The following is a 15,635-nucleotide window of genomic DNA, read 5'->3' as shown; positions in this document are numbered from 1 at the left end:
ACTATATATACTGCATTACAATAACTGCATTATGCAGTATTTTGTTGTTCCTTTAACTATGTCATTGTACTTTACCTAATGGATATTTTCAACTGTATCACTTTTTGTTGTTGCCATTTTTAACCATAGTGCTGTAACAATAATTCACTGCACATAAATTAGGCTTACAACCACCATTAACACAGTGTTTTCTACAGACTGCTAAAATACAAAAAAAATAGAACAAAAGTTTAACTTTCTTTAAAGAGTTGATAATTTATTGTTTCTGAAATTTGGCAGCATTGTTTAGCTTTTGTCGTATAAATGCTTTTATGTTCGTATCAGTTACGTAGGTGAACTTCAACTTTGCAGCATCTGTGGGAATACACACACACACACACACACACAAACACATACACGAAAGATGAGCATGAGAATGAGGGTATCACTCAACCAACATCTTTTCTAATTTCTATATACCTACTTGTTATTTCAACAAGGTCCTGTTTGGCTAGGCCAGGTTTTCCTTCTGTGCAGCTGCTGGATGACTGGCCAGTCACTGAATGGCCTGCCATATATTCCCTGGTATACATCCCATGTAGGAGATCATTTATGAACTTCTGGGGGCTTTGGAAGGAGCAGCGCTCCACAAATCCTTTTGGAATGACCTTTAATGCAAGTAGATAACATTACCACAAATCTACTTCAACATACAGCAGACTAGCGTCTTACCTCAATGATATATATATGCATTTAGATTAACCGAGTGTACGGCTGATGCATTTAGAAAAACAGTGCAACTGAAACTAAGTAACTTAACCTATACAAATAAAGTCAAACAGATTCTTACAGAGTGGCCCAGGGCCTCTGTTGCTGATGCTGATGATGGACCTGGTGCTGGTGATGGGTCTTCTGTTGCTGGTGGTGGAACTGCTGTTGGTGCTGGTGATAGTGTTGGTTCTGGTCTTGGTCTTGGTGTTGGTGTTGGTATTGGTATTGGTGTTGTCGTTGGTCTTGGTGCTGAGCGAAGAAACTCCTTCATCTTCTGCAAAACGTCTGGCAGCACTGAGCAAAGGATTCATAATAGCCTTTTAGCTAACATGTAAAACAGAAAAACCCTTGTGTAAAAAAAAAACAAAGTTTTCAACAATAACATTACATTTCAATGTTGCTATTTTTGCCTTGAGAGAATCATCTTCCCTCTGCAGCCTGTCGTTGTTCTCCCTCAACAGCTCACAAGATGGGTGATGGCACTGAAAATAAAAATTCCATTAAAAAAACAAAACTGACTCACATACACCTGGGCAAATACAGAAGCCAGTTAGAGGGTACAAAGCTTACAGCTGATAGATTACGGGAATATATTGCTGTATCTATCCCTATACTATAGAGTTAAGAAATAAAAACTTTAATTGTAGGTAGAACATTAAGTGTAGACAGTTTATTGCATTAGTGGATCTTACTTCATTCCTGGTTTCATTAATTGAGTTCAGCTGACATGATCCTATGACAAACAGAAGATGTACATAGAGTTAAGGGTTACATCAAGACTGTACAACAGAGGTCAGCAGGGGGGATGAGCCTGAGCGAGTAGACAATGCAGGCGGAACAGGAGATGAATACTCAAATCTAATCTTGTTAATATGCTGAATAAGTTGACAGAAAGCAAAAAGTCAAAATGATCTGACAGGCCAGGCAAAGCAGGCCAGTTGGCGACCCCGTGGTGTACAATATGACAGACAACATTAGGCTACATCACATTACAATAATTCACTGATGTTAAGAAGCACTTCCATACGGTGAATATTTGTACATCACTGACATAAACCTTGCTTTTCCAGTTCCATTAAGACGTTAAGACCTGTGTTTTTTCTCTTCTTCTTCTTACATTGACTTAACTGAGGATCCTTTAAATCATAATGAAGTTTAGTTTTTCAACGATTTTAATTTAACTTATCCACAAGGCCTATAGATGACATTTCTGTAATAAAACTTTAGTTACCTACCAGTAGGGATGAGAATTGATAAGAATTTCACGATTCCGATTCCGATTCCGATTCTGCTTATCGATCCGATTCCTTATCGATTCTCTTATCGATTCTCATTGGGTGAGAAAATAAGTACAAATGTGTTTGTTTGTATTAAATCTCTTTAATATCTGATCAGAAGTGCGTCTAGAATTAGGAAATTTTACATTTTCAAATCAATTGGTCTAGACAAAAAAATATATGTTTGGCTTTTTAAGCCCAAATGCCATCATTATGTGCCATATAACTAAAATCACAGACTGAAAACAGTCAAGTAAGACCTTGTGCCTTTTGGAATGCGAACAGTGCTCATTTGCATTCAACTTGTAACAAAATTAAACTAACATAAACAAAATGAAGTATTGATTAGACAGAGATTTATTAGATTGGCCTTCCTAATAAACCATTGCCGGTTTTCTCTCGCGAAAAATTCGCCCGATACGCGTCTCTACGTTCACTTTGTATGGGATCTTGTCGCCCCATCGTGTTTGGTGTGAACGCACAATGCGCTTCTTCCTCTGCGGCACCATGTTTACTGCGTTCTGAACCAAAACAAAGCAGCGTGTGTGTGACGTCATGACGCATTTGCCGCGACCGGAACCGATAAGCGGAATCGTTAAGCAGGCTTGCTAATGATGCCAAGGAATCGGTTGACTCGGCACCGGTTCTGAACAAGAACCGGTTCTCGATTCCCATCCCTACCTACCAGCGAGACTACGTCGTCGTTGTCGTCGTCGTCGTCGTCGTCGTCGTCGTCGTCGTCGTCGTCGTCGTCGTCGTCGTCGTCGTCGTCGTCAGAATATCGACCATTCTTCAGTTTCTTCCTTTTCCCCTTCCATCAAGATAATGCCTCCTCTTGCAAACCACCTCCTCTCTGTTGTCTGAAAACGTCAAAATTATGACGTTTTCATAATGTGTGTTTAAAATGCTAGTATTATTTTGGGCAAAATAAAGTTTCTCTCTATAAATCCAGCCTGCGCACCCCACACCACCCCCACACTTCCCGCGCCTCACATTATAGGCCTCGAGCTAGGGGGCCTTACCGTGCCTTACCGTTGCGAGCTTAACAATTAACAACGTTTTTGAAACGAAAACGTTTACCGTGATATTTGAAATATTACCATATGTATGTAGTTATGCACATATTTTATGTAAACATAGTCAAAGGAGAAAAAAACTTGTGTAATTTACCACTGACTGATATAATCCGTCCTGGACATAACACAATCCTTCCCTTGTTTGGCCAATTAACTTTATACGTTACAAAAGGATCTTTTAAATTTACTTCCCCTACCACCCATGATATTTCGCCTATGTCCACAGCCCCTTCATCCGGAAAGTCAAATAGTGCATATTTTGCCATTTTCTTTATTTTTCCGTAGCAAACTCACGACTAAAACTCACGACTCGACTGTCAAATATTCAACGGACGTCTCACGCGCTGCGAATGCGTAGCATATTACAACCGCATTCGCAGCGCGTGAGACGCTCGCGGGTTTACAGTTGTCTTTTTCATTTGTTCAGTTGTTGTTTTCAGTTTACAAAATGTCACGAAATTATAAACGATATTTGTCCGATTTTTCTATACCTGTGCCAAAAACTACAAGATGGTATAGAAGTCAATTGAGAACAGAGGAACGGCCAGCAAGTTCGACCGAGGAGTAACTGGAATAAGAGCGCCTCCTTGCGACACTTTGTCGAAGTAATTCCCTACAGCTAGGCTAACCTCTATTTGTCCACTGGCTTCCAGATTGATTCAAGGCCTTCATTTGAAGCTGAATTCTCTGATGACGAAGACCTTGACGATCAAATTAATACACAGTCTATGGTGTGTACACACTAAACACAAAGTTAATTAAGAGAATGGATGTTAAGAAATTATAACTGTACAATTTTAATTTAAGTTTAAGCTGCCACAAACAGCTACTTTCTATTTGCTGTGGCTATCCTAATCTCATTGGTAAATTTGCCTTTTCCAGATTGACTCTTCAGATGAAGCTGAATTCCCCTGTGATGATCCACCAGACCATGTTGAGCAAGTGTGTACACACACAAAACGCAAACACACCTAGTTGAAATAGGGAGAACGGAGTGGCATATAAGACTTCATGACAGAATTCTGCATTGATGATTGAGTAGCCTACTTTATAAGTAATGTTAATTGTGTGTCCAACCTTTTACTAAAATTAGAAATATCACATATTTGTGTGTAATACAATATAGGCCTATCGTAATCAGCACTCGAGTTGAGGGGGGATGGCATCCCCCTTTGGAATTAAAATGATCAAAATCATCAATCTGTTATTTTATCAATTAATGTGGAAATATTACCGCTATTTCATTATAGCGGTTTCCTTTTTCAATTCGGCGCAACGTAGGGTTGCCGCGGTGTGGACATTTCACACCGAGTAATACACTTGTGTTAACACCGGTATTACCGAGTATAAACGGTATAAACTTTGAAACTATAGGTCAACCGCCATCTTCTCCGTCAACTCTCCTCTCACACTCATGGCGCATTTCCACTGCAGGGTGCGGAACGGATCGGATCGCAAAGGTGCGGGTCGGATCGCGTTTCCACCGCCAAAAGTGGGCGTGACCCGGACTTTGCCGTACCCGTTCCGACCCCATTCTAGGGACTCCTCCGTTGCGGTACCCAAAACGAGACCAGACGCCTGAAAGGGTACCCTGGAATTCTAGCTACACCCCCCCTCCGTTGATTGGTCGACAGAATCGTCACTTCCGGGTGACGCGGGGATAAAAACAAACAAACAGTAGCCTCAAGGTATTATTCTTTACAATTAACATGTCGCGTAAAAAGCTTGCTTGGGCGAACAAGGAGGTGGAGACGTTCGTCTGCATTCTTGCGGAGGAAGACGTTGTTTACGATGTTTACGTAGCTGCCGCGGCGATTGACATCCGGCCTACCACCAAGGGTACTGTCGGCAGTGGAAACGCGACCTCGGAACTGAGCTGGGCTATACTGCCCCCTCCCTACCGCACCTTTGCGATCCGATCCGTTCCGCACCCTGCAGTGGAAATGGGGCATCAGTGACAGCGTCTGGCAGCGCGCGAGCTCTCGTAGGGATTGGGCTTCGCGGGGTTTATTTACCGGCGTTGCTATGATTACCGGTCTTGTGTGTTCCAACGGTTTATTAGGTAGCCTATCTATTTTCATATCTATCTATTATTATAATTTTTTTATTTTCTTAATTATAATTATATTATTAATTTCTACTGATTTTTTTTTTTATTACTGGAAAAATAAATAAAACTGTAAATAAATAACTGTGTTGCCGGTGTGTCCTCAACACCGCTAACATCAGTAATACCGTATACCGCGGCAACCCCACTTTTCCCAGGGACAGATTTGACAGCGATACTGCCTTGTCGGGCAGTATGCTATTGCGCAAGCACGCAGGCGTACTTGCGCAATAGTGCCTTCACGAGTTCTCATTCCACACCGTACGAGACAGACACTGATAGCGTGAACCTGTCTCTGCATCTCAGACATCTCTTCCGCAGGCAACTCTGTCCCCTTCTCTCCCTTTCATTCCAACCCGTGTTTAACGCTAGTCTCCCTTCTCTGCCGAATGAATTTTTGAAGAATAAGAATCAGTTTTTAATATCCTTAAATGTGATGTATGCCTCCGAATCGTGTGATGCGTCCGATCAGCTGCGTTTTTGGGGATAAAATGAGAGCGATGACATGACAGTAGTCATCTCTCTTATTTTAACCCCAAAAATATATAATAATATAATAATTATTATTATTATTATCACACCGTTGGTCTCCCACCATATGCTGTCATCATCACAAATGATCTGTCCCTAAAAGTTAATATCCACCATCCCCCCTGGCTTTTTTTTACAACTCGACCACTTATCCTAATAACTCGAGAACTGTGGTCTGGGTCTGAACATGCACAGAACTTTGACGCTCATTTTCAATTTAACACAGCCCGACTTGACACCAGAGGATGGAACAAATGAAACTGAATCCGCTGAAATGGTTGACGGTGAGCAGTGTTTCACAGTGAGTATTTTTGTGATTGGAGATGTTATTCTGTGTGATGAATTAACGACAATAAAATCATGAGTTACGAAATGCAATGTATTGTTTCTGTCTGCATCTCTTTGCACAGAGCATCTTCAACGATCCTGAAATCCAAGAGCAACCCATCTACTCTGGTGCATTAATTAACCGTGGACAGCTACTGTGCCACATTCTGGCCTTCATCTTGAAGCACAGCATTAGTGGCAGTGGATTAAAAGATTTGTTGGATCTTTTAAATATTGTAGCACCTGGATGTGCCCCCACAAGTAAATACTACTTTGACAAATCTTTCTTTAATTTGGCAAAACAATTCGAAATTCACCATTACTGTAAAATTTGCTCGCAATATATAGGTTAGTTGTTTACCCCTTGCTGCAGTGACAGAAATGTTGATGAAAGAGTAAACAAAAATGAAGGGTATTATTTTCTCGTAATGCCCTTACGGCAACAACTGAAGGAGCTCTTCCAAAACACTACTTTCTACAAGTTCTTAAACGACAAGAAAACAAATATGGGCATGGGGGACATTTACAGTATGTACACCTCAAAACTTTTGTTGATACCCTTGACAACATTTCACTTTCATTTAATATTGATGGGGCTTCAGTTTTTAAATCATCCAATTACTCAATTTGGCCAATTATCTGCACAGTCAATGAACTTCCATCAACTATCCGTGGAAAGTATGCTCTTCTACATTCCCTTTGGTTTAGTTCTAAACCCGAAATGCCAACACTGTTAAGGCCATTTGTCAAGGAATTACAAGAGCTATTCACAGAAGGGTTTTCTTGGCATGACAACACGGGTCATAAACACACCACAAAAGTTGCCCCAGGTGACTGCATATGTGATGCGCCAGCCCGTTCCATGGTACAGGACATGAAACAATTTAACGGCAGATATGGGTGTGGGTTTTGTCTGCATATGGGAGAAATAGAACCAAAGGGAAAAGGGTTTACACGTGTATATCCTCACTCTACTGAGTATCCTCAACTAAGAACACATGATCAGACTACCCATCAGGCATCTGCTGCAATACAATCAGACACAGATGTTAATGGGGTTAAGGGACCTAGTCAACTGTTGCTACTTCCTAATTTCGACATTATCAAACATTTTGTCCCAGAATATATGCATAGTGTTTGCCTTGTTGTAACAAAACAATTTGTCAGTATTTGGTGTGATTCAAAAAACTCTGCTTTGCCATTCTATTTACAACCGAAAATAATCCAACAGATTGACAGTTGGAAGTCAAAAGATGTCCAAGGTCATTGTCTGAGAGACACTATTGGAAGGCGTCTGAATGTAGGGCATTTCTTTTATTTTATTCCCCCATTCTTTTGAAAACAGTTTTACCCCCGGTTTATTATAATCACTGGCTATTACTTGTCTTCTCCATCTACACACTCCTCCAGGATAATATCCAAAAAGCTGATCTTTTGCATGCTTCTTCTTGTCTTACGCGTTTTGTTGTCGAGGTACAAGAGCTTTATGGAAAATGTTATGTATCTTATAATGTTCACTGCTTAACCCATCTTAGCTACGCATTTGACATGTGGGGTCCGCTGTGGGCCAACTCTTCATTTGTTTATGAAGACACAATTGGCACTCTACTTGAAATGTTCAATGGTACACAGGCAGTCCCTGAACAAATTTTTACTAATGCACCACACTGAATTATTCAACAATGCCAGTGATGATGTCTGTGATCTTTTCAACAAACTTGTTAACAAAGACAATACAGTGTTAAAATCACACAAAGTAGGTAGTGGTGCTCGGGTTGTCTGGGAATTACACAACAAGAGTAATTACAGTGGGGGAGTCCATTCTCTTTGGAAATTATATAGGGGCCAGTGTCAAAGAATTCAAGAGATGTTTCATCCACCACACTTTATACACCACTGAAATGTATGCAGCAAATTTTAAACGCAATAATTCTTGTGTGGCTCTAAAAAACGGAGAGCATGGTAGCATTAAATCCATACTACTTTGTAAGCTCAATTGTGGTTGCTTATCAGTGTGTGAAGAGGTGTACCTACAAATTTTTAGATTCAAAAAGGATTCCAGACAATTAAGAATCTATGATGATTTTGCTAAGGTGAATACTGCTAAGCAAATTGTGAAGTTCAGAAAGACCAATGAAATACTTCTTTCCAAACCTAATGATATTTTGTGCAAATGATTTTGCTACGTACACGATGAGTCAATTATTCTTATCAAGATGCCTGTATTAGAAAATGTTTAAAGTTAGTAAGGCTTCAATTGTACTCTCTTTCATTGTTATTATATTCTGGCTGTTGTAGCCTATGTTGTGCATTATGTTTTATATTTATGTGTGGTTTATGTTTCTACAATAAAATCACCACATAATACAAATATTTGGCTTATGTTTCACATATTCATTTTAGGACAAATTACAGAATAATGAAAATATATATTAAAAAAAGTATATTATAGTTAACTATAGTAATCTATACTGTACTACACTTTGTAGTGACTTTCTATAGTATTTTATTTACCATAGTACACTACAATGTCTGGAAAATTACTACAGCAAATCCCACACTATATTGTAGTATAGTATAGTAATCTATAGTATACTACACTTTGTAGTAATTTACTATAGTATTTACCATAGTACACTACAATGTCTGGACAATTACTATAGTAAATCCCACGCTATATTGTAGTATAGTATAGTAATCTATAGTATACTACACTGTGTAGTAACTTACTATAGTATTTACCATAGTACACTACAATGTCTGGAAAATTACTATAGTAAATCCCACACTATATTGTAGTATAGTATAGTAATCTATAGTATACTACACTGTGTAGTAACTTACTATAGTATTTACCATAGTACACTACAATGTCTGGAAAATTACTATAGTAAATCCCACACTATATTGTAGTATATTATAGTATACTATAGTAATATATAGTATACTGTAGTAAATGCTGTAGTAAACGATAGTATTTTTTCCCCTGGGAGGTGAAACAAATGCATCGCTGAAATCGGCAGAAGCAAGCAAACGAATCAAAGATTACAACGACCAAAATAATTGTTGGGTAATCAAATTCAAAATATGCAATTGCATTTTTTCACAAAGAAAGACCACACCTTTGCGAAGTTTGATATTTGATTTATTAAAAAGAACAGGGAAATGCTTGAAAAAAGATAGACAAAACTGATTTGTGTGTAGAAAATACAAAAATCATGTCTCAACAATTAAATTCCAACAGAGCACAAAGTCCTGCTTCAGAAATGTATTAGTGAACTTAAAATAGTTCAAGGCTGATGCTCTTTATCATCTATCCCACGAAGCCTAGGGATTTATTAACCAAATTGAGGAACTATTTTGGACCAAAAGTAGTTCCTCCCTCATAGAGCTCCCCAATGCAGTGGGTGTCCTGCGAGAGAAGCTCAGTCCCTCTCCAGCAGGCTTCTATCATGCTGTGGAGTCCAAGAAAAAATCTGGCTTGATACTCAAAGATTAATACGGCTGAGGTTGAGAAATTAGGCAAAACAAATATGAAATGGAAGACAAAACAGCACTTCAGAGATTGGCATCTTGGAAGCAAGAGCCAATCCAAGAATATGAAAATGAACATCAGTAGCCAAGCTTCAACATCCAGCAAGTGCTTTGGACTAACCATTGCTGCTACGCAGCACCCAGCCAACATCACTGCTCCACCACCTCCCAGCCGCAGGCAACATCCAGGGGCGTTTCTAGGCTTCTGAAACATCCGGGGCTTAGCCCAAGGGGGAATAGGACAGTGGCAGACGGCAAATTTGGTTGTACTGTATTGCGCATGCACATTTGTCTTCATAATGCTTTACCTAAATAAACAAAATAGGCAGGTAATTATAGCTTTGAATAGCTACCTGACTGCTGCTTATCTCCAGACATCTAAAGTTCCATTCAAGTTTTTTCAGAGTAAAATGAATACAAGTGAGACAGACCTTACATTACCTATATCAGTGGTGTCAAACTCATTTTCACAAAGGGCCACCATGATGAAATGATAATCACAAGGGCCAACATGGAGTTTACTGACATGCCTTCTTTTTAATCCAAAAAGTAAAAACAACATATCTATGATTATATTGTATACAACCTGCGTACAGGGTCATATAGGCTAGGTTTTGGTATGGGGATGCTCCCCCAGAAAATTTGGAGCGTCAAAAACTTAATTTCCTGCATTCTCGTGGATTTTTATTCATCTATCTGTGCCTTTCCTGCATCATTTTATAGTGGAAATATTATTTTTTCTGTGAGGAAAAGTCAGCATTCAGGTTCCTAAAGAAACAACTATTATGGAATATAATGCAGTAAGGCGCTCAGGCATCTTGGATTTTTCAAAACTTTCTGCAAATTGAAAACATATCACATGTTTTGGGTATTTATTTTTTAGGAATCATGACTCAGCACCAGTGTTAACTAGTTATGACACTAAACATTGGTAATGAAATGACAGCCACCATTGGAATTGAAAAGGGTGGGCAGCTAGCTAGTTAGCTAAATTGTAACTTAAGGCAAAAGTTGGAAACAAAACATGTTAGAATTCATCCTTAGACACTTGACACAATCAGTCATCAATATTGGCATGCTATTTACCCTCATAGATTGGCCAATTTACAGCCCATAGAAAACTGACATATTTTCTTCAATGCAAGTTCATCAATTCATGTCTTAAAATCTTGAGCAGTAGAACAGAAATTCCTAGCAAAGATTCGGGGCTAATCAAATTAGATCCGGGGCTTTAGCCCCGAATAAAACAGCCTAGTGACGCCACTGGCAACATCACTGCTCCACCAACTCCCAGCACCCAGGCAACATCACTGCTCCTCCACACACCAGCACTCAGCCAACATCACTGCTCCTCCACACACCAGCACCCAGGCAATATAACTGCTCGTCCACACACCAGCACCCAGGCAATATAACTGCTCCTCCACACACCAGCACCCAGGCAACATCACTGCTCTTCCACACACCAGCACCCAGGCAATATAACTGCTCCTCCACACGCCTACCTGCAGCACCCAGCCAAGATCATGTTTTATAATACAAATGGCTTATTCTAAACATACATTATGTTTTTATCTCTCCATGGGCCACTCAGCACCGCTCCACTACTCAGCATCCACTGCTGTAGGATACTAATACACAATAAAAAGATTCCTTATAGGCTATAATACAGTGATATAACGGTTTTGTAGTCTAAATCCATATGAATATTGATGTACCATAAAAATAGCCCTTGTCCTTATTGTGTAAAGTTTATTAATAGTGAAAAGCCGAATACTAATTTCATGGAATTTATAGCTGTTACAGAAATAGCTGATCATGGTTAACGTGTTGCTTACAAAGATGATATAGTATTCTCACGTTAGCCTAATCTGTTTCCTGTTAACGTTCCCCAAATCTACTCATTAATGGGGATAAGAAACGCACATGCTTTAATGTACATGTTCATTTGATTCAGATCTGCTGAAAATATACAATCTGATCATTAAACGTCTTGCCTTTTAAAATTGAAAAATGTAGCGGACCAGAGCCATTCATTCTGAATGGCTCTTGTTTTGAGGACTTCCATCGACAAAGTGGTAAACTCCCAAAAGCACCTACTAGAGAGGAGGCGGAGCATGGCCACGCAGTGTCAGAAAGGAGACAACGGTGTTGGTGGGGCCGAGCCCTGACGAGTCGTCACCGAAGGATACAGACCCCGGAAGAATAAATGTTAGTGTTATTGTCATTTAAGCAGTGCTGGAAGTGATAGCAGAGTTGTACTTGAGTTCCTATTAAAGGGCGCTACTTCACCACCGTCCACCAGGTGTGAGTGTGATAGTGGTGCAAATGAGACTGACCCTGGCACTAGAGCTATTCAAGAGCATTCAAGAGAAAAATATAAATTCGCACTATTCTTGATGATGGTTCACCAGTCAAGTTTAAACATTTGTAGCCTAATGTTAAGTTTCATATGTTATGTTATATTAATTGTTAATTAAATATATTAATTAAAACTCATCAGGCAATTATATGAAAAATCGTAATGAGCAGAGAGTGCAAGGCACCTTGCTTTATCAAATGTAACCCGTCGCCTAGAACAACAGAGTCCTCTGATTGGTCCCTCCGTCGGCAGGCCCAGGGGCGGTGGCACCAGCTCATTGTTAGCTAGGGTGGGGTTTGCTAAATCAAAACGGGTCCAAAACACAAACTAGTTTTAGTTTTAGTTACCCCTAAGCAGGTGTAATGGTGGCATTGTGTGAGGAAAAGTAATCATTGGAATTAGAATATTATTTGATTATGGGGGAGGGCGCTCATAGTGGGCACTGTGCTGAACCCAGCAGCCTGGTTCTACCAGGGTACTGCGGCATACCACGTTTAACTTGTATGTTTCATGACACAACTCTAGATTAAGTCGAGTACAACACAAACAAAGAAATTCCAGCTTTGCCATGTGAAGACTAAGGCTGAATATGAATTCATTGCTCATTGCTCAACCCTACCCCTCATTGCTCAACCCTACCCCTAACCCTAATCCTAACTTTTAAGACGACCCCCTATTCCCCTACCCTTCTTCCCCTACCAAATGGGACAACCCTACCCTTTGACGTCATCCCTAGTCCATACCCTCTGACGTCATCATCAGTCAACTCGAAATGCTTGATCCCCAACCTCCCCGTGACCCCCTAGCAAGGGGTATTCAATTAAAATTGAACAAGGTCCAGTTACTAAAAATTCCTTCCAAGAAAGGTCTGAACCTACCACGTCATAATAGCCTTCTTTTGTCAAATACAATCAACACGGCATATTACCTTATAATTTCAGGTGTATTTATTTTCAATTTCCAAACAGCTTACTTTTAACCATGAAAAACTAGTAAGACAAAGTAATGCATATTAACATTTCAAGTAAACAAAACAGGTACATTAGGCCTGCAATTCAAGTAAACATAAAAAAGTGCATAAGGCCTACATGTGAAGTAAGCAGAACAGGAACACTAAGCCTACACTTCAAATAAACACAAAGTGCATTCGGCCTACATTTCAAGTAAGCAAAACAGGTACACCAGGCCTACATTTCAAATAAACACAAAAAAAGAGCATTAGGCCTTCATTTCAAGTAAGCAAAACAGTGTCTCAAGTGGTGTTAGACCCAACAGGTCCTCACAGATCTCTTTCTTGTCTTGATGAAACAATCGCACGTAAACCAAAAGCTGGGCATTATCCGTTACATCTGAAGACTCATCAATGGCTAAGGATGGGGCACTCTGAACAGCCGCATGAAGCTGTGACAGTGCGTCATCTGATAACATTTCGGATTTTCTGGATTTTTTCACACAATTCATCCCTTTGTTGACCTTCAAGTAACGTCTCGGCAGCGGCGTTCAAGCACTCCACCACAACAGTCGTGTCACTGAAAGTGCAAATGAAAGCATTCATTTGCACGTTGCTGGCCTGTAAATGAGTGTGTGAAGACACGCGTAGACCTCTCATACTGAGCTCTCAGCTCGGATATTTTCCACGCTCTTACTTCTGGGGATACTTTTCCTCGAAGGATCTGTGTTTGGAATCGTAATGCCGCTTAATATTCCCGCTTTTTATCAGCGCCACGGTTTCAACACATAAAAGACCCAACAAAGGTTTTGTACTGCCTTGCGGGAGAATGAACATGTATTGGTGAGTCCATTCATCTTTAAAATGGCTGTTTTCGGGGTCAAATTTCCTTATTTTCGAGCAAGCCATTTTTTCATTCCAAATCGCTCTTCCGGTAAACAAAAAATTTGATTGGCTATTATTTGAGTGACGCTATAACGCACATGCCGTGACAGACGGAGGGAGGGGGGGAGTTCGGTGAGTGCATGATCTTCGCTCTGTGAAGATCATTGCTTTTTGCTGTTTTTATGCTGTACAACAGACTATTCTGCCTTTCAATTTGTATTTCAGAAATGATTTTACTAACATTATCATGCTTTGTATAGTGAAATCATGAAAAAAATTTAATAAAATTCTCGCAATTTCTTTTTTATTATTATTTTTAATTGGTCATGGGTCCGGATAGGAACGTCACTTGGTCCGGACCCGGACCGTGGTCCGGACCCGGACCGCGGTCCGCTGTTTGGAGATGCCTGCCCTAGCAGATAGCCAGACACCTGGTAATGCTACAAGGTACAGACTGGCTGCCATTGTCTCGGGCAACGAGCAAGCCCCATTGTAAAGATGTTTAACCTGAAATGGTATTTATTTTTTGTATTTTGTAATTGGCATGTTTAAATAAAGGACTTTTTTAATACTACAATATGTGCCTTGTAATATACCATTTATTTTGAATGTCACTTAGCTACATGTTAAAGGTGGTATTAGATAAGAATCGGTTAAGAACAAGAACACTTTAAAGAAGAAACACTTAATTTACATAAATAAATAAATATAAAAACCTAAGATTCCATGATCCCTATACCATGTATATATTTGAAAGTAGGCAATGTCTCTTTTATAGAAGGTTTATTTTAATCAATAGAAAATGTATGTGTTAACGTTAAATGAGTATTAACTGTATCTATCAGATTGATTCGTATCTCATCAAATCTCACCGGACCGTCACAACATTGAATCGAATCGCATCGAATCGTTCCATATTAAAATGTATCGTCCCTGAATCGTATCGTAGCACATGTATCTAGATACGTATCGGATCGTCCTATAAAGGAGAGATGCACACTCTTAATAAATATCATACAAACAAGAAGTGATATAATGGAACTAACATTGCACATTAGAAAAAGGCATCAACCATCACATTTTATCAACAACTTGGTCGGTTTTAAACAATCAGTGAATTGTTAATCTTTCTATCTCCTGGGGGTTTTAGGGCTACCAATGCAGAAGAGGTGCTTGAGGTGGTGGAGGGATGGGCTCTGTGATGGCAGCGGCCTCAATGATCTCCTGAAAGAAAACATAAGAAGGAATTATATGGTAGAACTGGGTTATATGGCCACATGTTATGTACATATATAATAACTGATAGATAGATAGATATTTCTACCAAAATAAATGAAAAAGTACACTGATTTATAAAAAGAAACAAAATCACATTGATCCACCATTCTCCAGGCTAATAAGCCTTTTTAAAACAAATAATTGCATTACTAGGAAGGGGATTAAAGCTCATCTTCAACCTGGAGTCCCTAGAACATGGAACATATGGATATCATACGACATGACTCATGAGCCCGGCAGCTCCCCGACTGGGCCGGGCTGAGTCCCCGGCGTGATTATTAACATAGAAAACACTTACATTTGTGGTGTTCAATCCCGTCGCATCTTTTCGTCTGCCATCTTGCCTAGGATTTTTCTTAATTTTCCATTTTCTCGCAAGGTATTGTGGAAGCAAGTCACAACTGGAGCGTTCTCAGTTTCTTTGAGTGTGCCCATCGAAAATCTCAATTTTGAGGGGGTGTTAGCCCTCCCCCTTACCCCTTACTCTACCTTTAAGTGGGTTTCGGACATGGCTCGACGGCGCGTGAACAGCGAGGGATAGGACTGAGATTTTCCTATG

General features: G+C 39.8%; 1 long non-coding RNA gene across 1 annotated transcript; it reads right to left on the bottom strand.

Annotated features, from left to right (window-relative positions):
* On the bottom strand, positions 1–1,783 carry LOC132448587 (uncharacterized). The gene is made up of 3 exons (XR_009523392.1): positions 1,443–1,783; positions 464–1,232; positions 1–354 (listed from the first exon to the last, which is right to left on the bottom strand). It is a non-coding gene; the product is annotated as an uncharacterized LOC132448587 (long non-coding RNA).
* Positions 1,784–15,635: the final 13,852 nt, after the last annotated feature.

This window comes from Gadus macrocephalus, chromosome 20, assembly GCF_031168955.1.
Source record: "Gadus macrocephalus chromosome 20, ASM3116895v1".
NCBI lineage: Eukaryota > Metazoa > Chordata > Actinopteri > Gadiformes > Gadidae > Gadus > Gadus macrocephalus.
The sequence above is the reverse complement of the archived record's forward strand: the minus strand, read 5'-3'. Positions and strand labels throughout refer to the sequence as shown.